Consider the following 27812-nt stretch of genomic DNA (forward strand, 5'->3'; position numbering starts at 1 on the left):
TCCACATTTATTATAATTAAATGGAGAAAAATTGCAATTCAAACTGGCATTGCCATGAACGGTTTGGAATATGAATCATACAATCTACCTTATTTGAAATGCCCAATGCAGGAGTATAATTAATTAATTAATTAAAGACATATTGCTCACGAAAGATACAAAAATATATGGAATTAAGAATGAAAATAACTTGAAGAACAACTAAGTGCTACTGTTGGTTACCATTCTGAGTTTGAAAGACTGCAAAACAAGCATTTAAGCATTCAATTCAGGAAACTGAAGGGTTAAAACTGCTTTCAGGATTTGACATCATCTACCAGCATTGCAGAGTCTGTCATTTTTCCTCAGCGATAAAAGTAATTGAACTAGACCATACAGTGTTAGCTCTCAGCTACTTCTGAGGAGGTTGCTTAACAAACTGAAGATTGCAGCCAGAGAGGTTTGGCCATCAATTTTGTCACTGATGCTCAAAACTTGGAAAAACATCTTCTCTAAAAAAGACAAAACCACCACAACAACAAAAAACGATTCAAAATTCCTTGAGAACTGTCCAGCAGAAACCAAGGCTCATCCCATCAGGGCCCAGAGATTGTCTTCATCAATCATGCCTTGCTTACGGAGTTAATAGTTTTCGATGGACACGGGGAGCATTTCATTAAGTCCTCTCCACTCAATTGTCAGGCTGAGGATTGTTTTCCCTTCCTGACCCCCCCTGTGCCCCATCTCACTCTTTCCTCGCATTTAATTACACCCTGCTTAGAATGCTGCACGGATCATCTCCCAGAACTAACCTCCATTTATTTTGTTTAGCCAAGTCGACTCCTGATATGCACTTGCAACTCTGCATGGGAGCACTCGTGCCGAAACAACCAGGACACGTAGAGCTAGCAGTCACCCAGGCATCACGGAGTGTCAGGAGGATTTTTGGAGGATGAGCGGAGCTTGACTGACATCAGCTATGTTAACACGCTGGTAAAAAGTCACGACTCATGACTGCAGAGGTAGTGTCATGACTCCTCTGAAGGGGGTACAGCTGGAATTCAACTTGATTGTTTGGATTGTCAACATATTAATGTTACAACTGCTGCTTTGGACCTTTACGCTTTGCTGCATTCGATTTTTTCTTCTAAATGGTATTCAAATTTATTTATTTTATTTAAAGCTGGAACCAGCCATAACCACCTTAAATAAGTCACTCTGCTGTAAACACAGCCATCCTCGGCCCCCTGAACTCTTGCACTGCTCCTTAAAAAGAGTTGCAGGACATCTGACCGGGTCAATCGCATGCCCACACTGCCCACTGTCCACCTTCCTGAAATCTCATCTTCAGATCGGTTTGGCCCGTTTTCACTCACACGCTACAGATCGCAAAATCTTAATCAATGGTGAAAACTATTACCTTTATGATAATCTGAAAGCCCCAAGATCAAGAACATGTCTCTAGTAATGCTGAGGAGGGACTTCTGATCCAGTGGAGGTACTGTGGATGCAGCCATCAATCTTGAGTTGTGTCAGCGTGTGTGATTTTAAAATGCCAAAACAACACAATTTGGGCGATACCGTACATACCATGCAGTGCATAGCTAAACTCTGTTTTGTGATTGTGGTGGTCCTGGTGTCGGACATTTAAGACCAAGTGGAACAATTGTCCAAAAAAATTACATTTATTGTCTTTTGAGACAAACAGCCAAAAACAGGAAAAAAACAAGGAAATAAAGTCATTGCCAGCACTCAGTTCAACATTTCAGATATAAACCATAATAACCTAATCCTCATAGCAGAATCAAAAGGTGTGGGTGTTAATCTTCAACCCAGCTCTCCATACTGACCCCCTTGAACTCCCTTATATACTTTTGTCAGTATATCCACACTCCTTACACATAACCATTCTCAAAATACACCAAAATCCCCACACATATCTACTCCCACAAATATATCCTTTACATAAAAATAAACCTATGATCCTACATCACCTATATATGAAATAAGCCACTGCAAACAGTAAGATGTTAACCCCCTCCACATAACCCCAGGTCTCTAAAATCCTTGGTTAGATGGACTCTGTAACCTCCTTGTCCTTCACCAAGATGGCCTCTCTTCAGCCACATCCCAGGTAAGTCCTAAAAGAATGTTACCAAACATCTGAACAAAGAGGTCTAATAAAGGGATGGGTCTTGCTCCATCACAGTGATTAATAAGACAACGCATTCTGTAACACTGTAAATATATTGTACAAACTGAACTAACTAAACTAGTCTGTGAATTTCCATTGTACTAATTTCCAAAGAAATGAGACCCACACAGAAGCCCGCAGAGAGGGGAAAAGAAACAAAGCTGACAACAATGCTTGTGTTGCAGCAAAGTAATCAAGTAGAACATTCCCAGAAAGGAAAAGAGAACAGGAGTTATGGATGCAAAAAGGCACTTCTGTTCTTTGAAAACTCACACTTTGCATATCTTTTCATGACCCATAGCTCTAACTCTCCACCAGTGGGACATGAAAACAAGAACTATGAGAATAATACGCAACTGGCAAACGTGACCGGCGCTACGTGGGCTACATTACCAGTTACACAGACATGAGAAGTCAAGACTTCCATAATGTGAAAGGCCAAAAACACAAAGAGTCAGGTCTTTCACACTAAGTAAACCTGACAATGCACACTTCAGAGACAAACGCACAGGGGTGTGTATCATTATTGAATCACCTCATGATTCATATGGAATGCGATACACGTTTTTGCATCAACTTATTTAGCTCCGCGTCTGAAAAGGCTGCTCTGTCCCCATGCGAATCATGAACAGGACAAAATACTGCTTTTCTGGGCTGAGAAGAAAAGTACATTAACTAGTAAACATATTCATACTTACATTATTATTCAAGACAGTATTATAATTCAATGCGAAAACCTTACAAGAGAAGCGATGACCTAAACAAAGATGGTGCAGTCTAAGAAAGCCAGAGAAATACTTAGATTGGTATAATCCAGGACCTGTTCTATAAACTTGATGTTAGACCAAAGATGGAGTGTCCCCCCAGAGAAACGTGCATCCCCAGAGAAATCAAACCGACAAGGAAAGTAAGTGCAGCCCTGTCAACAGAAAGACACCTTATACTCCATCTCAAATTTCACAATATGGTTTGCAATACGAACCTGCAGCGATTAAAAACTCAACATCTGCCTACAACATCCATCTCCTGAAAGTCAAAAGGAAATTATATGAAATTGATGAAGGAAAAATATCCCATCAGATTTGTTTCTTCTTTGGAATAAAGTCCCCTTTTTAAGACTGATCATGCAAATGTAAGGAATGCCGCTGGGGGCCCTTTGAAATCAGTTTAAAATGGAGGATGGAAAACGGAGAAGCTGCATGCAGTCTTCAGCGTGAGAAAGCCAGCCGTACCCCATGCAAGGCAACGGCACGGCTCCCCTGCGGAGGGACACACTGACAAGGACACACATGAAAGGCAGACACTTAGATATTCCGCACAATGCCCATTCCATTTAGTGATCCCAAAGCAGGGACGGCCTCATCATCAGACGGTTTGGAGCAGCTGGAGAAAACCCCTGTCAGAGTCAGTTTCCCATGCAGAGGATACCGGGAGATATTTGTGGAGCTAATGAGCATCAGAATGGAGACAGCAGCGGGACTCCAAGGTCACGAGACGGTGCTGATTGAGATCTTATTACTCGGACCTGCAAAAATGCCCTAGATCCCCATCCTCCATGGTTACACTGAATAAAATAAGAAAAGTTTAAATAAAAATGTGAATAAAGCTAAATGTTTCAGCTATCTGATGCGTGTTCGACTTAGAAGCCATTCTTCGGCTGCTCTTTATTCAAAGAGACGTTATCGCATTCCGGCTCTGCCACGGAAAAGATAATCATACCGAGCTTCACTTGTAACCAGGACATTTTAATTAGCTTCTCTTTAATGCAAGCTAACCCTCTTTCAACTTAGATCAGCGAGCAATGCGCCCGATAAAGAGCTGCCAATCAAAGCAGGGATACGGGGAGGACAGGATTGGTTTTTTTACAATTCAAATGCCCGTTGGGGGAGAGGTTTGCACACCAGACTGAAAGGTAGAAGGGTGAAATAAAACCTCAAACCTAAATGGCAAGATTGGATTCAGAAATGGAAGAACACTTTCACAGTGAAGCACAACCAGCAGTTTCAGCCATGTTAGGTTTTTACCAGATAGAGTGTTTATATTTCGAGTGTAACCCCATTCCCCGGACAAAACCAGCCGTTAAAGGATCAGACGGACAGCCCAAGGCAGAAATGCAAAAGCTCAATTGCCAGGGACAGAAATTACATCTGGAACCGGATCAGGACGCCCGCTACAACTGGGGTAATGTTCCAGCCACTACAATCGCACAGAGCCCAGTAATGTGTGACTGGTTGGGAAAGCACACAGCAAAGGTTAATGACAAACTGGCCCACTGTCAAACACCCCCCCCCCGAGTCAGGCACTGACTTGAGGCGAGGCGGTACGTGACACACTGGATCTTGCCCAGGCCGCCCAACGTTTCAATCCCGTCTCCTCCCAACCCTCTGCCCCCAGATTTAGCGCCTCCGGAAAAAAGAAATTGAACGGGAAATGAATCAATCAATCAACTCAGGCCAAAAGCAGAGGCCGGTGTCCTTTTGAACTTCCCGCGAGTGAGAGTGCGTTTGCCCAGCAGACACAACGCCAACCTCTACCCCACGCTGGAGAGGACCATCGAGGCCAGCAGTTTTGTTCTATGCAAAGAAGAGTGAAAAGTCTCTCTCACTGTTAGCAATCTGCAGTGCTGTATAAACACGCTCAAGATGATGATAATAATAATGATGATGATGATAATAAAATGAATAGGTGAACAGGCTTTTTAGTTTTTATACATCTATTTCTCTCTGCATTTATATATATATATATATATATATATATATATATATATATATATATATATATATATATATATATATATATATAAAGATAATAAAAAAACAGTATAGAGTAAATGCTATTTCAGTTTAATGTGCCTTTTACATTACTGTCAATTTCCCTGATGCAACGTGCATCACTGAAGCTCTCAAAGCAAGGGTTCAGACCTCATTGTGGGGAAGAGATCATTTGAAAAGCGACAACGCGATACAAGAGCTGATTTCTCTATCACACATGGCAGGTTCGGGGGCTTTCTCTGTCAGACAAAGCAGTATCTTACGTGCTGTTCTTCAGGTGGGAAATGGCAAACCGGCTTTCCCATGGCAGCGCCGCACATTTGGCTGTGCTTCAAACTCTCCTGAGGGATTTGTCTACAAAGCAATGTTCCAAAGGGTATATTTCATACACTGGTGATAAGATATTAAGAAAACACTGACGCCCTGAACGCCTGTGAACTACAAGATGTTTACAAGAGCAGCGAACACATTCAACATGTCAGGTGGAGGTAAATCCTCCCTTCTCAACACAGTGATGTTTCGCAGGTTGTTTCAGTATGAGTTACATCCGCCGATTGAGTTATCAGACGTGACGTGGCAGACAGAGCAAATTAATAGACTCTGATTTGCCTTGATATGTATATAATCGTGAAAGGCACTTGGGCAGATCTGCAGACACCACAGGCACCAAGTCGAGGGTCTAACCTCAAACCTGCATGGAGGGATGACTCAGCAAGCTGATTGGTAAGAATGCCTCTCTCGGAAAAATATCAAATGAAATCTGAAATACGGGAAAGGCTCGGTATTTATACAGGAATAGAAGAACGGCTGCAAACTACAGGAGGCGGCTCGTTTTGATTAACAATAGTCAATCAACGCAGAACAGTCTTCCGTCCATTTATAGAAAGGACTCTTACAAATCAAACGAATAAAACCAACTGCTGTGTGCACTTAAAGTCTGCCGTTACCACTTCTGTTGGCCTCGTTGTACAGTCGGATTATTCACACGTACAGTACATCTCAGGTGCTGTGATATTATGTGCCGCCCAAATTTCCTGCGTTGTATACTGTGGTTCCCGTACCTCAGGCAAGTCACACTTCAAAGCTCTCGTTCAGCATGGTGTCAAGAGCGTACTGTATTTCCACACACACAAAAGAGAGAGAGAGAGAGAGAGAGAGAGATCTACTTGGTATTCCACTAATACCTCTGACCAGCTGGACATCTTTGCTATTGGGTGGACAAATATTGTAACTACTCCGTCAATAACAGCGATCAAATGCCGGCATTGAGGATCAAAGGGAATCTCAATGAGCAACATGGCGCCACTCTCCTGGCCTGATACACTCGGCACGGTTTGGACTGGCAGCATCAGTCACCGGAGACGCGGGAAATCAACGGCCCGAGGTTCACAATTCAGTTAAAATTCACAATTGCGTTATTAGCAGAAGTAGTGTACACCCTGCAAAAAGTAATGTGCTACACACTGTTGTAATACACTGCATGGGGGTAGAGTTCCTGTTTGCAAGCTTTTCTTAATCAGCTTTTTGCATTCTTGTCTTTCCATTCATTGGAATCCCGTGGCAGTCTTTGTGTCTTTGTGTATGAATACAAAGGTACTTGTGCAACGTTGTAAATACAGTATTGTGTGTTGATTGCATTGTAAATCCATTAAAGTTGCACAAAGGTGTCAAGCAAATGGATGAATTAGAACTGTAGTAGTAGTCATAGTAGTATTACAAGCAGGTACTTGCACAATACATTTAAAAAATCCAAATTAAATGTATAACATTATGATTTTGATTCATTTCCATATCAATAAAAGACATCGACTCTCATCTGGTCAACATCAATACATGCGGACACACAGAGCAGTGTAAGTCGCTGGCGGGGGGGGGAGGGGGGGGGGGTGTTCTGCCCTGCATAATACAACAGCGCCCGGTCTTTGAAGCCGGAAGATGACAGAGTGTTGGATCTGCCACTGCTGCTCTCAAGCCGCGTCCAGAGCCTCCATTTCTCTGTCAGTTCGCATCACCCATGGCCCTCTTGCAAGACTCCACCGCTCGGCTCCTCTTGAACTAAAGCCGCCACTTTTTCGACGGGCAGCCGGTTGACAGTTCCCGAAACTACCACAGGGCAGAATAAAGAAAAATAAAGGAAAGGTTTATGACGGCACCAGAGGGAGTGTTTCAAAGCGGAACAGTGACCTCATAGAAAGGTAGTAGCCAGTAGCCAGAGTGCAATTAAAATCCTTTGTTTCATCTCCATCTTCTCCGTAATAAATCAGTGATACTTTATAACTTGTGCCGACATTTTATCCAGATACAGAACGAGGTTTAAACACTGTCCTTCGTCACAACCAGCTCATCATATCAGCCTCAGTTTCATACTGTAAATAGCACTCACAAGTGGGATTTTCACTTCAAAATAGGAGCTGGAGTTGTTAAACCTTCCTTTCACGAAATGTGTTAAAACAACCACATTAAAAGAGCATTCTAGGCAGGATTGAACCCTCTCGTACCAGTTACAGGCCTCGCGTTTCACCGCTTGGACAAACACATGATCGATTACTCAGTCTTGACAAGGAAACTGCAGCGGACAAAATTAAACAGGGAGAAATTAATCTAAGCTTTCCACCCCAATAAGTTGTTCTCCACGGTTATAAAACCAAGAAACAAGGATCATGGTAGATGAAAAAGTGAATGTCATTTGTAACTCGAGAATTACAATCATTTTTAAAGGTCATTTACTTGCTTACAGTGTATAATATTAAGCATGCTTCCTTGTGTACAGATCACTGGGAGCTGCATACTCTGTACATGTGACAGACATATGTACAGTAGACGTGTACATTCCACTGCTATAGGTTCACGTTAAACAACAGTGCTTATATTGAACACAAACATGATGAAGGAATTTGAGGAAATTATAAATAAATTAAAATGTCAATGTTATCATAAAGGTGTCAAGATGAAAAACTCATAGACAGGACTGGTTTTACTGGGATGTTTTCCTGGTCAAATAAAGAGGAAAGACTGGGAAAGGTGTAGGGCAGTGGGACATTTGACTAGGCATGGAATATTCTCCATCAAATTAAGTCTGTAATTTGGAATTGACATAATTATGTTGATTCCCCTAACAATGATTTAAACAGCGTGCCAGTTCAAAAACTTGCTATATGGAAGATCACTCATACACTGACACATATCTAGGGGGAAGTGGAACCAAAAAGAGGATAATGCCACAATATATCTTTAATTTGCTGACCTATATATAATCCCACAGTGTGATATGCAAAGTGAATGTTTTTGTCCTCTAAGCAGATTTGAATTGAAAGAGTGAAAAGCACATTTATTCCGTTAATCCATTGTGCCTGTTCAGTAATTGCACTCTAAAACTGCGTGCCGTGACTTACAGAAGGCATAAATCCTGTTGAGTTGCTGGCAAAATCTACAAGGTGACAGGAATTTGAACTCGACTTGGCACTCGCACGGAGCAGCCGCAGATGATAAAATAATATGTTGCCAATGTCAATGTCAAAGACGTGTATCTGCAAATCCAAGCTGGCTGCTGATTGGTCCAAACACATTTCTATACATTGTACCCCCCCCCCCCCAAACTCCAAACTCCTTGCCTACAGCAATATAATATACTACACCATGGGTTGGTAAAAAAAATAATATTCCCAGGACACTCAATGCTATATTGATGCCATTTCTGCAAAGATACGATCGTCAGACATTTTAGCCCCAAGAACTAGGGTAAACATATTCATTGTTATTGTTCTTGTCCAATAAAAAGTGTTGTAATGATATTAGAGATTATAAACTTTACAGAGGAAGTTACAGTAAAAGCAACCATACAATAGTTGTGTCACAAAAAGCAGTAAGCATCCCTACAATTATTTTAATAAATGATAGTATATAAAATATAATAGAGAATTGTATGAATATTTCAGTAAATAGCAACTCTAAGTTAAGACAAAAACCATGGTACAATTACGCAACTACATCTAAAAGTAGAAATAAAGCTCTCAGGACTATGAACTCTAACAGCAGTGTGTTTTGTAATAGAAAGCTTGTGCCAAAGAAAACACACACTGCTAACTCTCTGAAGCATTATTTTTCTTTTGCTTGTTGGACAACAATATGAAATGTCAATCCTGTGGCTTTTTGATTATTTCGGTAGGTTGGTCAGGAGTCCAGCGTGTATTAGTGTAGTGCCAAGACAACAGTCGCGTGCCAGTGAGAGCGTGCTTGGGATTTTCTTGCCGGGCAGATGAAAAAGAGTCAAGACGCGCTTACTGGGGTTTGCGTTATCGTACCTGGCAGACCTATGGCGAGAACAGAGAGATCTCATCAAGATGCTCGCCACTCTTTTACTGAAACATTCTACCTGATTCTCTCTTCTTTTGTTTTCTCCTTTTGTTCCCAATGAACTCCAGGAACTGCTTTTTGAAACCAAAGACTTTAAGTATACAATAGGTTGTTAAAATACATGTATGTGGAATTTACATTAATACAAAAGGTGAAAAGAAACATGAAACTCTGCTGGACTAAATACTTCTAGGTTTTGGTGCAGCCTGACAATGAAATTTTGGCAAACAGAGTAAAAATGATTGGTGGCCTTCATTATTTACTCATCTTATTCAGTGTGAATACAGACTACACACAAGTGTTTCCCTAAGCACTGAAATGACAGACATATGGCCCCAGTGGATGTTGAATGTGTCACCCTGTGACCGCGCATCCGTCTCCTAGACTGCACTGGAAATGAATATGTTTCCGAGGTAGGTTTTAATACATAACAGCGCTCCATTAGTTGTGGGAATTAAATGGCAGCAATCCACTGAGCTCCTGCTGCTTTGTACACTGCAAAAATAAGCAGAAAGAGGGCTGTGAAAGGAGTCGGGGAACTGTACCACTGCTGTTTAGGTGGGGTTTTTTTCTCTTTCCTTTTAAATAAAACATTTATATTCAAACCAAACAGAAATGTGCCCCAGTGAACACTGTTCTCCTTAGCAAATAAGAATAAGCTGCTTAGCCACTCTGTTTCTTCCTGCAGCTCGACTCACGATTTATGTTGCCAAGACAGCATAACAGTTAGGGGCTCAAGCACGCTCTGTTTCTGGAATATAAAGATTACAGACACCCGTAAAAATAAGAAATAAAAAAAAGGTCTGCGTCTCCAACCCCAGAATCACTGAAGAGTGTCATCGGTGGCAAAACCGGGTAAAGCCTGGGACTGACGTAGCACCGGGCGGGCAGCTCGCGAGACAGACGGCTGCGGAGACGCGAAACAGGTCGCTGTGCATCTCTGTGGCGAATCATTAAATCCAGGAGGCTCCCGAGATAAGGCCAGTCCTCTCGTTATTCATGGGCAGTGATCCCTTAACGACGTCACGGCCGATCTGCACGGCGGCGGATTCAGAAAGAGACGACGTGGGGCATTTTCTCGGTGAGACGGAACAAGAATTCAAGATTGCAGGGCGGACCGACAGGCTCTAAGGAGAGGAGGGCGACAGAAATGGCCGCCACCACGGTTGACTCGAGGATTGGACACCTCCTGTCACTGACACATGTAAACATAAGTGAACTCTGCGAGCTGTAACTGCCCAGAACTGCCTGGAACCTCCCGGAACCACTCAGAACCGGTCTGAACCGCTCAGAACTTGTCTGAACCAACCAGAACCGCTCAGAACTTGTCTGAACTGCCCGGAACCACTGAAAGAGCAACTCTGGGCTTCAGCGCTTATTCACTATTGTATGGCACTGACAAGAACAACACAGAGAATCCCTTTTACGTAACCATAACACAATCGTCAAATGCCAGAATGTTCTCTTCTGAATGACTAACGTGGAGTGGGGGGGGTCTTTAATGAACACCAACAAAAGTAATCCTTTTTCCAAGACTAAACCAAATTGAAAGGCCGTACAATAACTGTCAATGAAAAAGAATATGAAAGGTAACTTAGTTATAACAAATGACAGTAATTGTAAGTCAATGTTTGCTTTTGTTTGAACCAATATTTTTTTTCTCCCTTGCCTACAAATGGCCCTGAAATCCAATTAGAGAATAAAAAGACATAAAAGAGAATTCTGACATGAAAGGAATTAAATTGTTTGAATATCGAGTCCCAACTCGGAAAGATAAGTTAAGATGTCTGGCTTTCAGGACTGTGAAGGATTTTAAGATTCCCCTATTAAATGCACAAACAACTGTCCCTTAATATAACACCACCAACGCCTCAAAGTCCAGATTTACACCCTCCATCAGAAGCAACATGAACTTGAACGACAACAACAAATAACACCATACATTCCCCTGGTTCCCGTGTCATCCTTTAATTAAATAGCTGCTTTCTGGCTGTAGTAAAACAGTCATTTATAAGGACTAATCTGCAATTACTGGCAATTAACTCTGCGGTTCAAAAGTTCAGCAAGCAGACACAAGAAATATCCCCCAGCACACATCTCCGGAGTGGGAAAGATAGGCCGTGCTCAGTGCAATCAGGGCCTTATCTAATGTGAGCTTAAGGAACAGTGAAGCTTTTGGCAAATCCGATTCTGTGTATGTCAAACAGAAGCTTCCCTCGATCGCTGATATAAAACACGGTCCTGCCATTTTAAAAACATCCCCCGGAGGCTTGAGAGATCACATTTCTAGATCGAAATCTTGCTTACAAAGGCAAACCTCTACCTCCGACATCTCAATGCCAATTAAAAATGCAGGACTGTTGCCCCAATATAGGATACCTAAACTAGATATAATAGTAATAATATAAATAACATAAAATGACCATGAAAAAAAGCCATTTCAGGGAGTTCAGTGAAGCTGGCAACTCACAAACCCTGCGCTCAGGAAGTGAACAGAAAAACAGCGACTAAATCAAATTAATTAAACCCTAATAACACAAGCACAAACTGTATTAAGACAATAATGGCTGCTCTGCATCTGCAAGGCGCATGATAATTCTGCATATGCAAAACCGTCTCCTTCAGCCGAGCGCCGGAGGTGTTATCAGTAAAACATTGACAGTCTACCAGAATGACACTGTTTATCAAAGCCGCTTCAGATGTTTCAATCCCACCGGTTCAAAGCAGGTACATCCCATCCAGCACGCCTAAGTGAGTTTAATTAGCCGGCGTGTCTTTTAAGTCCTGGAATCATGTGGCAGCCTTGATCGTGGGCTAAATAAACTACAGCTGACCCCTTCAGACACAGCCGGGTTACTGACTCCAACTGGCAAAAGTCAAAATGACAGAAAAGCAAAGAAAGTGCAAGTCACCGGCTCCTGAGAAGTAGAGCTACAGTATAATTCCCCGATGGCTACAGCTGATTAACGCAGCATCACTTAATTCAACCACTCTGTGTTCATTACGCAATTAACACCCAGACAACTACTTCTCAGTCTGTTCAGAAGATGTCTCCAGCCATGCACAGTTTCCCAGGATCCACGGGTGTTGTCTGCAGCATTCCCAACACCACTACTGTGGTGAGCGTGGCAGTAAAGAAAATTACATTTATTAATCCTCTGTCTGATTAAGATTTGTGTAAAGCAGTCAGCGGTGCTCATTCCCCCCCGGGCAAACTTTCCACTCTACAGTGAATAAATTAGACAGGCAGTTTTACACACTTCGCCCGCGGGGATGACTGGGGCTCAGGCGGCGTACAGGTGAACTTATTCAAGAGATTCTAGGACAGTGGTAATTGACCTCCGACGAAGATTATTAATCGCAGCGCCGTCCGTCTGCTGGTTTTACACACCTTTGATCTCTGGAGGCGTGGGTTTCTAATCCATCTTCGACCGGCGGATGATCGGAGTCTCGGGGTCTCGGCTGAGCTTCTTCTGTACGGCGTGCAGCATCACAGAGCGCCCCTCAGCTCAGCGGTGTAGGCGCCAGTGCTGGCAGGCTGAAAGACACACAGAGGGCAGACGTTGAGGGTGTCTGGACAGGGAGATGTGTTTCTAGTTCCTTTCACAAAAGCAAGGCTCCTATACATTCCTGCTGGGTGATAGACTTACAAGCACAACTTAAGATGCAGTGATACCTGAGGCTGGACAGGGTCAAAAGTATGGTGGCTCACAACCAACATACATAGGACCAAAAGAATGTATTCATATATATAGACACGCACATTCTCTTTGTTACCTACATAATTTATTCTGGATCTCCATATTACAAGCCCATATCTCATGATCTTCAGATAACGAGCGAAATTATCTTGTGATGTCGACACAATGGATCTCAAATCCCCAAATCCTGAGATGTATTATCTGGTAACGCTCCCCCACAAAGCTTAACTCAGAATGCCTTAATGAACGACTGTATAACACAGACAATGAAAGGGTTTCTGTGCATGCCTATTTTCTTGTCAGACTCGCAATTCTTCTAGGCCTTCCAAGCACTTTAAAGATTATATTCCACCCTCTTCACCAAAGTGAGACTTTCTAATCACCCTTCGACCACCATCTCCTCTCGAGAAAAGCCACCTGCCACATGAACATGAGGTTCTGATAAGGCAGGTGTTCCCCTGCAGGTTTTTGTTCCAAACGAGCTCTCAATTACTTAATTGAATCCTTAATTGAAGGATCAAACTTTTTAAATTGTGTAATAAAACAGTTGGTTCTTTAATAAGTTCTTAATACAATTCGTATCTTAACTTAAAACCCCTACTGGTTTAAAATAATTTAAAGGCTTAGGAAAAGATGTATGAAATTATTAGTTCAATTAAGGGTTCAATTAGGTAATTGAGAGCTCCGTTTTAACAAAACCCAGCAGGATAGGAAACTACTGTTATAAGGAATAGGGGTGAGCAGAAACTTAAAAGTATTTGAAGGCATTCTAGCCCAGGTCTGCAATGGAGTTACAGGGAAAGAGAAACACAATGAAACAGATTTGCCCCTTTAAAACATATTGGGTGTTAATTAGCTGTATCTTGTTGGGAATGTGGACCTGGAGTGGAAAGCGGTTTCGCCGGTCCTGGGAATCCTACACGAGCAGCCGGAGAGTTGACTGGAGTGAAGAATGTGGTTACAGCAGACAGACACCTTCCTGTAATCACTCTGCCAACAAGCACTTCTCCACCTCGACAGAGATCTCTCCTCTGCTATTCAGTTCCCGAACTTCACAGGGCATGACTGTGGCCAATTGCGTCAAATTGCCTGTTGCTGCGCACTCCTGCCCCAGGGCCTGACAGCCGCCTGCTAAAGCCAATACAGGCCTGACACAGACTTCAGCCGCTCTCTCTCTATTAGGTGCTAGAGGGTCTCAATCAAACAGGGGAGGGATCACACAAACCCAGACAAACAAAAGGTGGCTTGAAACTGATACTGACACACACACACACAAAACACAACAACTGGCAACTCGGAATGAACTAAACTAAAAAGTGGGTTTCTTTTTTTACATCTTGATCTTTATGTTGTTGAGTCAAACAGTTTAATTTGGTGATTGATTAGTTTTACAAAGCAAAAGTCTTGAGGTCTACAACACTCCTCATAAACATCCTCTCTTCTGATCACAAAATAAGAATTAAACAGCTGCAAAAGAAAAAAAGTCCTCAAATCCCAGACTCATTACCAGCCATCCGTGCTCCTCCCGTCTCTCTGAGGTGCAGAGAGGTGATTGGTTGGTGCCGAGAAGACAGACCGGCCATCGGGTCCCAGTACAAACAAATCGTCTCTTGCAGTTGGCAGCCGAGCAATGAAAACAATCGATGATAAATAAATAAAGCGTGATCCCAGCCCCCTCGCGCCGTTCCATTTCGGTTCTTTTAGAAGCACAGAATTCGACAGAACACCGTAGGAACAAAAGCACCGAAACGACGCCTGAGGCTGGGAGTGTGGGCGTTCACAAGAGCGTATGCGGGTCTCGGGTGGATAGCGGAGCAGAGGAATCAGACGAGAGGAAGGAGGAGAGAGGGGGAGTTGAGGAGACAGGAGCAGGGCCTTGTAAAAAAGTCAAGTGCACGTCTGGGAGAGAACACAAGGGCGGGACTCAAGGAACGAGGGGAAACAGGCCTTAGTTGCCTTAGTGAAACAATATCTCTATGTTTGCCACTGGGACACAACTCGGGTATTTGAGAACAAGTCTGAATCGAGGTCACACAGTCAACAGACAAGTTAGAGGAACAGATCACACCTATCATCAGGGCTAATATAAGAAATCCAATAATTGGCAGGATTGCTAAAAATTAAAAGGTGTAGCTCTGCATTGGATTTACGTTATCGGTTCTACTTTTATCTTGAAGTAACAATGTTTCTTCACATTTGAAACACTCCTACTACCTTTAGTGGAACTTTGTTTGTGTGCTTGGGGGTGGGAGACAATCTTATACTATCACAATATTGCAAGGTATTGTACAATATTGCATCAGAGCATCTCAACAGATGGATCGAAGAAATTTGGGTGAGCCAAGGTAAATCTCTGCACCCTTAAGTGTTATTTACATGCAATGAGGAATATCAATAATATTACAACTGACAAGCACATTAGTCTCTCACAGATACAGTGTTTCCTTTTGCTTCTTATCAAGCTATTGCTGAATAAAGACCCTTTTGGCTAAACAGTGAAATATAAGCAAAGATCTCTCAAAGAACTGGACACTCGAGCGTCAACATGAATACTTGCACAGCGCATTGATTTTCCCCAAAAGAAACTGTTTTATTACAAGGCGGAGACACGGGAAAGGGAAATTCGACAAACTAATTGGAAATGTCGAAGGACGAGGGTGCTGTGATTTTACATTTGTCAGACGGTATTCCTTGAAGTGTATTTACACGCTGCCTTTCTTGTTAGCAGAGGTCCGTTTTCTTCTCTCGCTCTCTGTGAGACGAGTCTGAAATCTTTCTCACACATCATACACATTCATGAGTGCAAATGCGGGGGGGGGAAAGTAGCCTCATTAAATTTGCTTTTACTCCATCGCGGGCGCTGAAATGATTGATTTTTCATCAGGCCTTGGAGCCTGAACAGCTGCACATAAATAAAACCTTTTGTACCGGGATAAGATTACATTTTACACTAAAAATTTGTGTTTTACTAGGACTTCTCGTTTTATAACTGTGCCGTATAACTATTTCAATGTCTGCTTAGGGAGTGGCATTTAAGTCCAGTACCAAAGAGCATTTTTCATGTGGGCAAACGGCTGAATCAGACAGGCAAGTGCGATTCCTCCATCCTGACACCAATATTGGCAAATTCCCAGTCAACCCTCAAGCTCCCTTCAGACCCTATGGCTATCCTTCAAGTTATACAGGAATACGGTCTGCCATCACTCTCAGATATGACCTAATCCATACTAATGCCCAGAAAGGAAAAGAGAGAAGAGACAGAGCAAGCCTGCTTGGGACTGATAAAATCATTAAAATGCACAGTTCATCACAGCCACACTGTTCTCTCTCCTCGGTGTGATCTGCCCGAGTGAAATATGAACTCGCCTCGCAAACCCAAGCACAAACACACTCAAGATGAATGGGGGACCGTGGGTATGTTAAGCAAGACAGACTTCAAAACTCCCGCCACCCCCGCCTGGCTCGTCCAGTGAAAACGAGCAGTGGCCCTCGCTGGCGTGTGAGAAACGGAAGGAGGGACACAGCTGGAGCGGAGATGAACAGCTGGGCAGCGGCGAGGCAGAGGGTGCCAAGACCAGTGACTCAGCACAAATCAAATCTACAGACTCCTCGACTGCAGAACAAGTCCGAGGCCTCGAACGGTGCGCCAGACGGCAGCTCAGAGAAATATAGACTGCTGACTTTGTTTTCTATTTCCGCCAAGACAAAAAGGGAAAGATCCACACTTCATTCATCACGGTGAAGCAAGGATACAACTGGAGGTGCTCACTTGCATTTTCCAATCCCTCGCTTGGGTCTAACGAGAGGGGAATACGTTGTGATGTAGGCCTGCCCGACCCACTGTGACACAAAGAACAGCCACGAGGAGCAAAATGTATCTTTTTCATTAGGACTGGATTCATAAGAACATAAGAAAGTATACAAATGAGAGGAGGCCATTCGCCCCATCGTGCTCGTTTGGTGTCCATTAATAACTAAGTGATCAAGGATCCTATCCAGTCTGTTTTTGAATGTTCCCAAATTGTCTCTTCAGCCACATCGCTGGGGAGTTTGTTCAGATTGTGACGCCTCTCTGTGTGAAGAAGTATCTCCTGTTTTCTGTCTTGAATGCCTTGAAGCCCAATTTCCATTTGTGTCCCCGGGTGCGTGTGTCCCTGCTGATCTGGAAAAGCTCCTCTGGTTTGATGTGGTCGATGCCTTTCATGATTTTGAAGACTTGGATCAAGTCCCCACGTAGTCTCCTCTGTTCCAGGGTGAAAAAGTTCAGTTCCTCAGTCTCTCAGTAGGACATTCCCTTCAGACCTGGAATAAGTCTGGTTGCTCTCCTCTGAACTGCCTCCAGAGCAGCGATATCTTTCTTGAAGTGTGGAGCCCAGAACTGTCCACAGTATCCAGATGAGCTCTAACTAGTGCATTGTACAGTCTGCACATTACTGCCCTTGTTCTCAATTCTACACTTTTGACAATATACCCTAGCATCATGTTTGCCTTTTTTATTGCTTCCCCACATTGTTTGGATGGAGAAAGTGAGGAGTCCATATAGACTCCTAGGTCTTTCTCATGAGTTACTTCATCTAGTTCTATTCCTCCCATAGTGTAATTATAGTGGACATTTTTACTACCTGCATGTAATACCTTGCACTTGTCCACATTGAATTTCATTCCTCACAGAGGTTTCAAGTTGCATCACACATAAAACACAAACACACACCTATATATATATTTATATATGCACACACACACACACATATACACTCACCTAAAGGATTATTAGGAACACCATACTAATACTGTGTTTGACCCCCTTTCGCCTTCAGAACTGCCTTAATTCTACGAGGCATTGATTCAACAAGGTGCTGAAAGTATTCTTTAGAAATGTTGGCCCATATTGATAGGATAGCATCTTGCAGTTGATGGAGATTTGTGGGATGCACATCCAGGGCACGAAGCTCCCGTTCCACCACATCCCAAAGATGCTCTATTGGGTTGAGATCTGGTGACTGTGGGGGCCAGTTTAGTACAGTGAACTTATTGTCATGTTCAAGAAACCAATTTGAAATGATTCAACCTTTGTGACATGGTGCATTATCCTGCTGGAAGTAGCCATCAGAGGATGGGTACATGGTGGTCATAAAGGGATGGACATGGTCAGAAACAATGCTCAGGTAGGCCGTGGCATTTAAACGATGCCCAATTGGCACTAAGGGGCCTAAAGTGTGCCAAGAAAACATCCCCCACACCATTACACCACCACCACCAGCCTGCACAGTGGTAACAAGGCATGATGGATCCATGTTCTCATTCTGTTTACGCCAAATTCTGACTCTACCATCTGAATGTCTCAACAGAAATCGAGACTCATCAGACCAGGCAACATTTTTCCAGTCTTCAACTGTCCAATTTTGGTGAGCTTGTGCAAATTGTAGCCTCTTTTTCCTATTTGTAGTGGAGATGAGTGGTACCCGGTGGGGTCTTCTGCTGTTGTAGCCCATCCGCCTCAAGGTTGTACGTGTTGTGGCTTCACAAATGCTTTGCTGCATACCTCGGTTGTAACGAGTGGTTATTTCAGTCAAAGTTGCTCTTCTATCAGCTTGAATCAGTCGGCCCATTCTCCTCTGACCTCTAGCATCAACAAGGCATTTTCGCCCACAGGACTGCTGCATACTGGATGTTTTTCCCTTTTCACACCATTCTTTGTAAACCCTAGAAATGGTTGTGCGTGAAAATCCCAGTAACTGAGCAGATTGTGAAATACTCAGACCGGCCCGTCTGGCACCAACAACCATGCCACGCTCAAAATTGCTTAAATCACCTTTCTTTCCCATTCAGACATTCAGTTTGGAGTTCAGGAGATGGTCTTGACCAGGACCACACCCCTAAATGCATTGAAGCAACTGCCATGTGATTGGTTGGTTAGATAATTGCATTAATGAGAAATTGAACAGGTGTTCCTAATAATCCTTTAGGTGAGTGTATATATATATATATACACAGTCACATTTTGCCAAGACAAAATTATTGGCACCCTTCATCTGAACCAGTGTTATTTACGGATCAATGAATGTTTACACGGTTCTGGATTATCATGTCTGCTGTTGCTTCTGTGCGTGTTTTCAAGCGTTTTGAGTTTCCACAAACCCGATGTTTATTCCCATTTACAGAGCAAGGCAAGGTTGTCCAGTTCGAGCTCGGGGGCTATTTATTTGTTTATGTCTAATTTTGACAGCTAATCGATGATCCTGTTGATGCATTTTCATTGTATTGATTTGAATTGCCCCGGTTGCAGCAAAGGTTCTCAAGCCCATTTCTGTGTGTTAATCTTTTTTCTTCTTATTTCTCCATAACCATTTTCTTAGTGGTGAGGCACATTTTGCTCCTTACTTTCTTCGCAAGTGTGGTACAATGCCACGTTTCAAAGTTCAGCATCATAAATCTTACAAAAGGGAGAATAAACACAGTGTCTAGAAAACAATTCTCTCATTTAAGGAGCCAATTTAAATAATAACCAATAATAAAGAGGGGGAAGGAGAACAGAGACTATAATTATTCCATAAGTAAGAACTCTCAATCATAGAGAAAACACATGTGTAAACAAAAAGTCTCTGTAAAGCACCCTAATTTTGTACACATTATACAATATCTGTTATAGGAACATAATGTGTTATGTCTCATATTTCATTACGCTCCCTTGCCCTGTTTATAGGTTGTCTTCCTTATACATTTTCTTGCCTAACATTTGTTTTTTAAAAACATGTTGTAATCTGCTTCCTTGTTACTTTTAAACGTAGCTATGAATGAATATTGCTCTGATACTGAAGCGTAGAAGGGGATGCTTTCACCGCCGTACACCTCGTTGGGAATACAAACCAGTTAAAGAAATGTATTCTGCGCTACTTCTTGACTAGTATAGTGAGAGTTAGGATGTTTTGTTTTCGAATGATAAATCCCCAGAGAGATAGAAGGGGAAAAAAGACTTACAAAATGAAAGAAAGCTCAAAGGGAGAGCAATAATTGAAATAACAAATGACAACCTTCGACCCAGAGAACATTCACATGCTTGGATTTAAAAAAAGGAAGTAAAGAATTGTCATTTATAACGATTTACCGGCAGTACTGTAACCAGGTGGAGCACACGGCCCTCTGAAAAGCAGCGTCTCAAAATGTGGGGAGGCCGCGGACGGGGGCCAGGCCTCCGCACGACAGAACAGGCTCATTTAGGCAGTGAATGGTAATTGCGCTTCCTCCAGTGCTCTCACTACAACGTGCCTTAAATATTGATCACTCAATTACTGGGGAGCTGTCCCTTACACCAACTCCAACAGGAAAACCAGGTGCCACCACGGCCAATGGCACCGGAAAGCAATGGGTTTTTCTTCTCGTTTTGTTCGTTTTCTTGCTTCAGAAGGCAACAGGAGGGAGAGTGCTTGATGGAGATCCCTGAGTAGTATAGATCCACCAGGGGAAGACAGTTTTGAATGGCTTTGCTCCTGAGTTTTAAAGGCATCGTAATTCCTGGTGCACAGTAATACACTGAGCTGTACGGAACAGGTAAGAGCTTTGATGGACCCAAGAAGGTGGACATCTGTGCGAGGGAAGACAGAGCACCATTTGGGCCACTTCTTCAACATTTTTGACAACATTTTATTTCCTTCTTCTAAGAAAATGTTATTGGCATAATCTGGTAGCTTGTGGATATTATTCTTCCCCACTAAAACATCCATCCCTCATTAAAATAACTAAAAGGATTCCATGTTAATTTCTCAAGGCAAACATAAGAAACTGACAATATCTACATAAGGGGAATTATGTAGAACAATATTTTTACAGTATCACATTTTACATAGTGGAAAATAAACAAACAAACAAATCAAATGCTTAATAGTTGTTTGGCTGGAAGAACATTATGCTTTTTACCTCGTTAATGAATCGTACGGTATGGGATCATTGAATTCCACTGGGTATTCTCTCATCATCTAAGCTGTGAGAGCGGAAGATTGATACCCTCTTTATCGACTCGGCAAAAACGAGCCGGGATTCAAATATGATAATTTAAGCATTTCAAGGGAGGCTCACACCAACCTGATAAGCGCCCCAGTTTTAAGTTATAAATCAAAGGGAAACAAAAGTAATGATTTGAGAGGAGTGTGCGCAGCGTAAGCAAGCTTTCTCGTTAAATATGTTTAATCCTGTTTGGTTCCTATGTTAAAGCTAATGTCTAATATATTCAGAAGGGTCCCCCCAGGAAACTGATGCAAATTACAGTATAGATCATAGCTGCATAAACAAAGTGCAGAATTGTAATCTAATTCGAAAGCGATATATGAAACATGACAGTGGCAATATCATTATGAGTAATACTAATGACTCTGGCTGGATTGTGAGCATTGAGTAACAGGCCAGAGAAATGTGAAGCTAATGAGTTCACCCCCAGTGAGAGGTGACTGCAGATGATGGAAGAAGGGAGAAATATCGAAAGAAAAGGTGCAACCAGTAGAGAGACCTGTGTCCCGACTCGGTAGACACCCCTGATACAAATGCAATACCCTGTGATCCTCTCAAACAAATAAGAACATAAGAAAGTTTACAGATGAGAGGAGGCCATTCGACCCGTCGTGCTCGTTTGGTGTCCATTAATAACTGAGTGATCCAAGGATCCTATCCAGTCTGTTTTTGAATGTTTCCAAATTGTCGCTTCAACCGCATCACTGGGGAGTTTGTTCAGATTGTGACGCCTCTCTGTGTGAAGAAGTGTCTCCTGTTTTCTGTCTTGAATGCCTTGAAGCCCAATTTCCATTTGTGTCCCCGGGTGCGTGTGTCCCTTCTGATCTGGAAAAGCTCCTGTGGTTTGATATGGTCGATGCCTTTCATGATTTTGAAGACTTGAATCAAGTACCCATGTAGTCTCCTCTGTTCCAGGGTGAAAAGGTTCAGTTCCTCAGTCTCTCAGTAGGACATTCCCTTCAGACCTGGAATAAGTCTGGTTGCCCTCCTCTGAACTGCCTCTAGAGCAGCGATATCTTTCTTGAAGTGTGGAGCCCAGAACTGTCCACAGTATCCAGATGAGCTCTAACTAGTGCATTGTACAGTCTGAACATTACTGCCCTTGTTCTCAATTCTACACTTTTGACAATATACCCTAGCATTGTGTTTGCCTTTTTTATTGCTTCCCCACATTGTTTGGATGGAGAAAGTGAGGAGTCCACATAGACTCCTAGGTCTTTCTCATGTGTTACTTCATCTAGTTCTATTCCTCCCATAGTGTAATTATAGTGGATATTTTTGTTACCTGCATGTCATACCTTGCACTTGTCCACATTGAATTTCATCTGCCAGGTGTCGGCCCACAACTGAATATTATCCAAGCCCCTTTGTATAGCCTGTGTGTCTCCTTTCATGTCCCTGTAGGAGACAGCTCAGCTCGAGTCAGTTCCCTGTTAATCCACCCCGCACTTTCCCTTTCTTCATCTGCCACAACAAGTAAATTCATGTTGAATATTTTCAGCTCCGTTCCTGTAAATGGTAACTTAGCTGACGGTCCTCTCTCGGCCCACTGTGTTAAGCAGTTCGCTCAAAGATCTGTATTACTCATGATAACACCTGCAGTAACTGATGGCTTTGATTGCCTTTAACAAGGCCTGTTTTGTAAGCTTCCACCAGTGAGATCTAGGGGGAGGAATCAACATCTTAGAGGCAGTTCATCACGCAGCACATTAATACAACCAAGTGCCTGAATTAATGAAATCTTAAGCTGGAGGGAAATGTTTGTCTTCAATGTAAAAACACCACCCGTGCTTCCAGACTGCAGTCCCCCAAAGGTTTATCCCTGCTCATAATAAACTTCAATGAAAAAGCTGTTAGCTAAAGCAAAGAGACCATCAAATAATTTCTAAAGGCTTGGAAATTGCGCTTTATAATGACTGTAATATCTTACAAAGTCAGGCAGCACCATCATCGCTGTCGTTTCTTCTGGGGAACCATAGGTCAGGAGTGGAGATTTGACATTAAAAGCCCTTCTAGGCTGAAATGTAATGCAATTATGAAAACATAAATGTACTCCGATTCATACAGTGCTCGTACAGAAGCCAGATTACAATCAAATAAGTGCAGCAAACATACAGAGGTGCAATTAACCTCCGTGTGATTTGATTACATTATAGAAATGTATTTCATCTCTAAGATTCATAAATGCACCCTAAGTGTATTCATCAGGCAAAGCACACAGTCCTTCCACCTGGACACATTGTTACACTTCAGAGAGCGCTTGTTCTCAGTTTGCAGGGACACACACACCCGGGGACACAAATGGAAACTGGGCTTCAAGACATTCAAGACAGAAAACAGGAGACACTTCTTCACACAGAGAGGCGTCACAATCTGAACAAACTCCCCAGCAATGTGGCTGAAGAGACAATTTGGGAACATTCAAAAACAGACTGGATAGCATTATTGGATCACTTAATTATTAATGGACACCAAACGAGCACGATGGGTCGAATGGCCTCCTCTCGTCTGTACACTTTCTCATATTCTTATTTTTAAAGTGTAGTCAATTATCTGTATTGGCAAATTCTGTAAATCATTGTGTTTTTTTCTCTCACACTTGAGATACACATCCACACACGGTATAGGGATGCTATTATTATTTTCATAATATTTTTTTCCCACACTGAGGACATTGCCATCCGTGCATTTTGATAATTAGCGAGTACTAACTCAGCGGTGCTTCAGAGCTGGAACAGACAATCAATTTACTTGTGACAGAATAAAACGCTAATAAACTTGAAAGCAATTTGAAAGATTGTGTTGTAAAAGCAATTGAAATCACTTTACCGAATACACAACACAACAATGAGGGGGTAAATTATAAAGTCAGGCGATTTCACCTTAATGCACCATACATTAAAACAGACTGGTGCGCTATGAAAGAAGAGCAAAGAAGGGGGATGGGACTGTGGGGTTGGGGAGAGGGGGAAGAAGGAAAATAATTTAGGAAGAGACTTGAAAATATACAGAGAGAGAGAGAATGGGAGATTAGTAGAGAGGTCTGCAGTGAGTGAGGGCAGGTAGTTACGACAAGAGAAGAGGTGGGAAGAAAATGAATCCATGGCTTATTAAAACTTGAAGGCACTCAAACAGACTTGTTGATGAAAGTGACTGGGAAAGGAATCCAGCAAATTGGCAAGGGTGGCAGTACTGCAGTGACTGAGACGGGCCTCTCTGATGGTTCCTCAATTGCAGGGATCGTCAAGTCAAACCACGCTGGGGCAATCGCAGGGATAAAGGGCTTCAATTATTCATGAGCGCAGGACACCATTTGTCAAAACCCTGCTGACTCAGTCCGACGGACAGCAAGGATTCACAGACGAAGGGTGTCTAGTGAGCCTCACAGTTGGAGGGGAAATGTAATGTGCAACTGGGACAGAACCAGCACCCTGGACACACACTTTCTTGGGGCTACAGATGCAAGAACATCCCCAAAATGTAAACACAGTAAACCGACATATAAAATGAAGTTGAAAGACACCAAGAAGGAAGAAGGAATCAAAAACAGGCTGCGCACTTAGTGGAAAGAACCTGTCCCACAAGACCTTGAGCGTAGAATCTAAGGAGTAAGTCACAGTAATTGGCTCTCATTTATTTTAAAGTGTTCCCAAATTACCATTGTTAGCAAATGCAAAATAATAAATGGTCAGGATCGGTTTTAACATGGAATTAAGCATTGCTTCCACGATCAGGAATCTGTGACTCACGTAATTCATGTTCCTCAAGATAAAGGAGACGCACTTTCCACAGTCAGTGTCTCTCTAACGGGATGGACTAAACCCTCTCACGTGTTTAAAAGTGCTTTAAATGACACAAAAACGGGATCTTGTGAGATTTCAACAGTTGAGGTCCCTTTTACCTGGCTCACGTTACTGCTTAGTACAAAAGTCACACCAAAACACATTCACGGATAAATAAATCATAAAATAAAACTCCAATGCAGAACATGATGGACATCATTATTTTTAAATATCTCTTCCCATATATTAATATGAAGCCAAAAATCTTTGACACCAATGCAGTGGCATCTTTTAATTCTCAGTAACACAAATCGGGATTGGACGCACAACATTATCCAAAGAGAGATGTTTTTTCAATTGCGCTTCAAAACTTTTCAAACAGTGGTTTCCAGGGAAAGGTAATCAAATTTCCTCTCAACAAAAATGCTTTTGAAAACCCCTGATGTATTTCTACACGGCTTGTTTTAAATTCATCTGTATTTTGCTCAGTAAGCTAAACGCTTTCCCGATAAACAATACCTCATACATTAGACCATACAATATTTTAATAACTGTCGTCCTTCTCCACTTCAATCAGGTTAGTCTCTTGGCACTTTAAATTGAGTAAATATTGCTGCTCTATACTATAATCCCAGCACATACTTTTTTCCCTTTTTCCCTCCTTTTCCCAGTTAATACAATAATTGAACGCATCCCCAATGACATTTCCATGTTCTGATTAGAACGTGCTATCTTTGATCACTGTCTGTGCTTGATTAATCCTGTTATGTCAGTGGAAAATAAGAAGGTCTGTCAACCTGAACATCAATATTTACTTTCGGTTTCTCTCCCCAGTCCCTGTGTTCTTAAATTACCTAGCGTAACTGCAGGACTGATAAGCCCTGCCTGTCTTCCTGAAGATGCACGGCTATATTTGGTATATGCTACAGATACAGATCTTTCCAATATGCACGTGTATGTGCGTGTGTGTGTGTGTGTGTGTGTGTGTGTGTGGGTGTGTGCATGTGTGCGTATACAGGGTCATGGGGTTCACCAATTCTACGTGCTCTGACTCATGCAATTGTCTCAATCGTATGTTGCCTGGCTGCAATTGATTTTTGTTTTCTTTTTTTCCACTTGAATGTAGTCGGGATTGATGGAATTACGTCTTAATTGTTTCAAACAATGTGCAGTGGCACAGGGTGAAAAACTCGAAGTGCCCGCAGCTTTTAATTCATTCAAACGGCGCACGGCGCAAGCAAGCAGAGGCAGAGACCTGTAAACGAGAAGGCCTTGGCATGGCGGCCTGTTACCACTAGAGTCGGTACAGCAGCGAATTGAAACCCAACTCGGTTCTTGGAGGCAGCCACAGACAGTGGGTTTTAGAGGAACTGGCCCTGGTCCTGAACTTGTCCGCCGCCTTCTGGAGAACAGCTTCCCTGCTGAGATTTCCCAGTGTGAACGCGATATCACAAACATCAAACGGTTACAAAGTCCGGGAAGAAAGCTGTGGTACACAATTTGGGGATTATGGGTATTAATGCCTAATCTAACAAGAAGCCTCCTTTTTAAGGTCCCCCATAATGAAACTGCAGGAATTAAGCTTTCCTTTGAAATTAGGAGCGCAAAAAGGCTTTTCCATAAACAAATCCTCTGTATGTCCTCTTCCCATGTCCTTTAATTGTATCCAAACGGAAGGGATAAACAGAATGCATAAGCCAATTTCACTAAATTCATCCCTTTATTAATACGGAGACTATAAATGGCCTCCACCGTGTAGAATCATTTGTTAAACATTACCAGGAGTTTCCTGAAGCATTTCAACAGCCCATGTGCTCAAAAGTGACAAGCGAGTTTTCCTGTATTACTGTTCGACAACAAAGGAATGCATTCAACATGCTGAAACCTGATATACATTAAACAAATCGAGTCATTATTGCTCAAAACAACACTGAGTCCAGATCCTGAGTATTGAAAAAGGAAATAAAAAGAGCCCTGCAGGCCAGCTATGTTTGCTCGCACCTCCTTTGCTTGTATTTGGTATTTTAATGAAGAGACACACGCCACATTCTCGAAAAAGATTAATTGATTCTGCTCTCGGTAAGGTGCGAATTGGTGGCTGTTAGTCCTCATTAGTCCAACAAAGTGCTCAGATTTCGGTGTGAGACACTCACTCAGACGGAGAGGGTAGAAGGAAACGGGGGGAATTCCTTTGATTCCCCCTGGATGTGGATCATGCCAACGGGCCTTGTTTTGCTCATAGAAAAAAACACTGATTAAATTGCTAATGAAAAAGACATGCTAATCGTTTACACTGCTGGTGAGAGGAAGGAATTGTTATGGAAAAGAAACATAGATGTCTTAAACACAAGTGACCTCAATGGGTGTTTTTTTTTTTTAAACACGGTCTTGATGAAAAGTGATATGGGCGCCTCCTGACATTTGTACAGTGCAAGAGGGAATTTGAAGGGCCAGGAAATACTAAACAAAATTCTGGGCACACCTAGTCAGGGAAATAAACAAGCAGGTTCCTATCTCTATTGCTGCAAAAAAAAAAAAATGCTATCTTGACTTAAAATAAGACACACAAGAAAACAACTAGAGACTTATCCATTTCTCATACTCAAGGTGACTGGCAAAGGGGTGTAAGGCAAACACTTCTGTACATAGCTGAAGAATTCAGTACTTGATAGTATTAAAACAATGGGTGATTTATAGGATGTTGCAGTGATTGGCTGACCCTATCTTTTGCATTGTAACAGGAGTGCACTTCCTGACTTCTCAGAGTGTGGGATGACACCATCGGGGAGTGGAAGGGCATTATAAGACAGTGGATTTACAGTATACGGATAACGGTATAGCTATTGATGTTGTTATCAATTTGGCTCCCACCGTTTGGTTTATTCTTCGCTTTGAGGAAACAACAAGTGAAACAACTAATTCACACAATGAATAGCATCAAAGCAGATTCATTGATTCTTAGGGAACTAATTAGTAAAACATACAAAGTAAAATACAATGGCAATACAAAATGGACACACAAAATTAAATG

The 27812-nt window shown here is 42.3% G+C and overlaps 1 protein-coding gene across 1 annotated transcript in view; it reads right to left on the reverse strand.

Moving 5' to 3' along the window:
• The window catches only part of grik4 (glutamate receptor, ionotropic, kainate 4), a 342628-nt gene that overhangs the window by 239580 nt on the left and 75236 nt on the right, over positions 1 to 27812 (reverse strand). The window contains exon 2 of the mRNA XM_066710250.1: positions 12689 to 12835. The gene's annotated coding sequence lies outside the window, so the exon portion shown is untranslated. The remainder of the gene's footprint in view (positions 1 to 12688; positions 12836 to 27812) is intronic.

The sequence above is a fragment of the Amia ocellicauda genome, chromosome 1, assembly GCF_036373705.1.
Source record: "Amia ocellicauda isolate fAmiCal2 chromosome 1, fAmiCal2.hap1, whole genome shotgun sequence".
Lineage (NCBI taxonomy): Eukaryota > Metazoa > Chordata > Actinopteri > Amiiformes > Amiidae > Amia > Amia ocellicauda.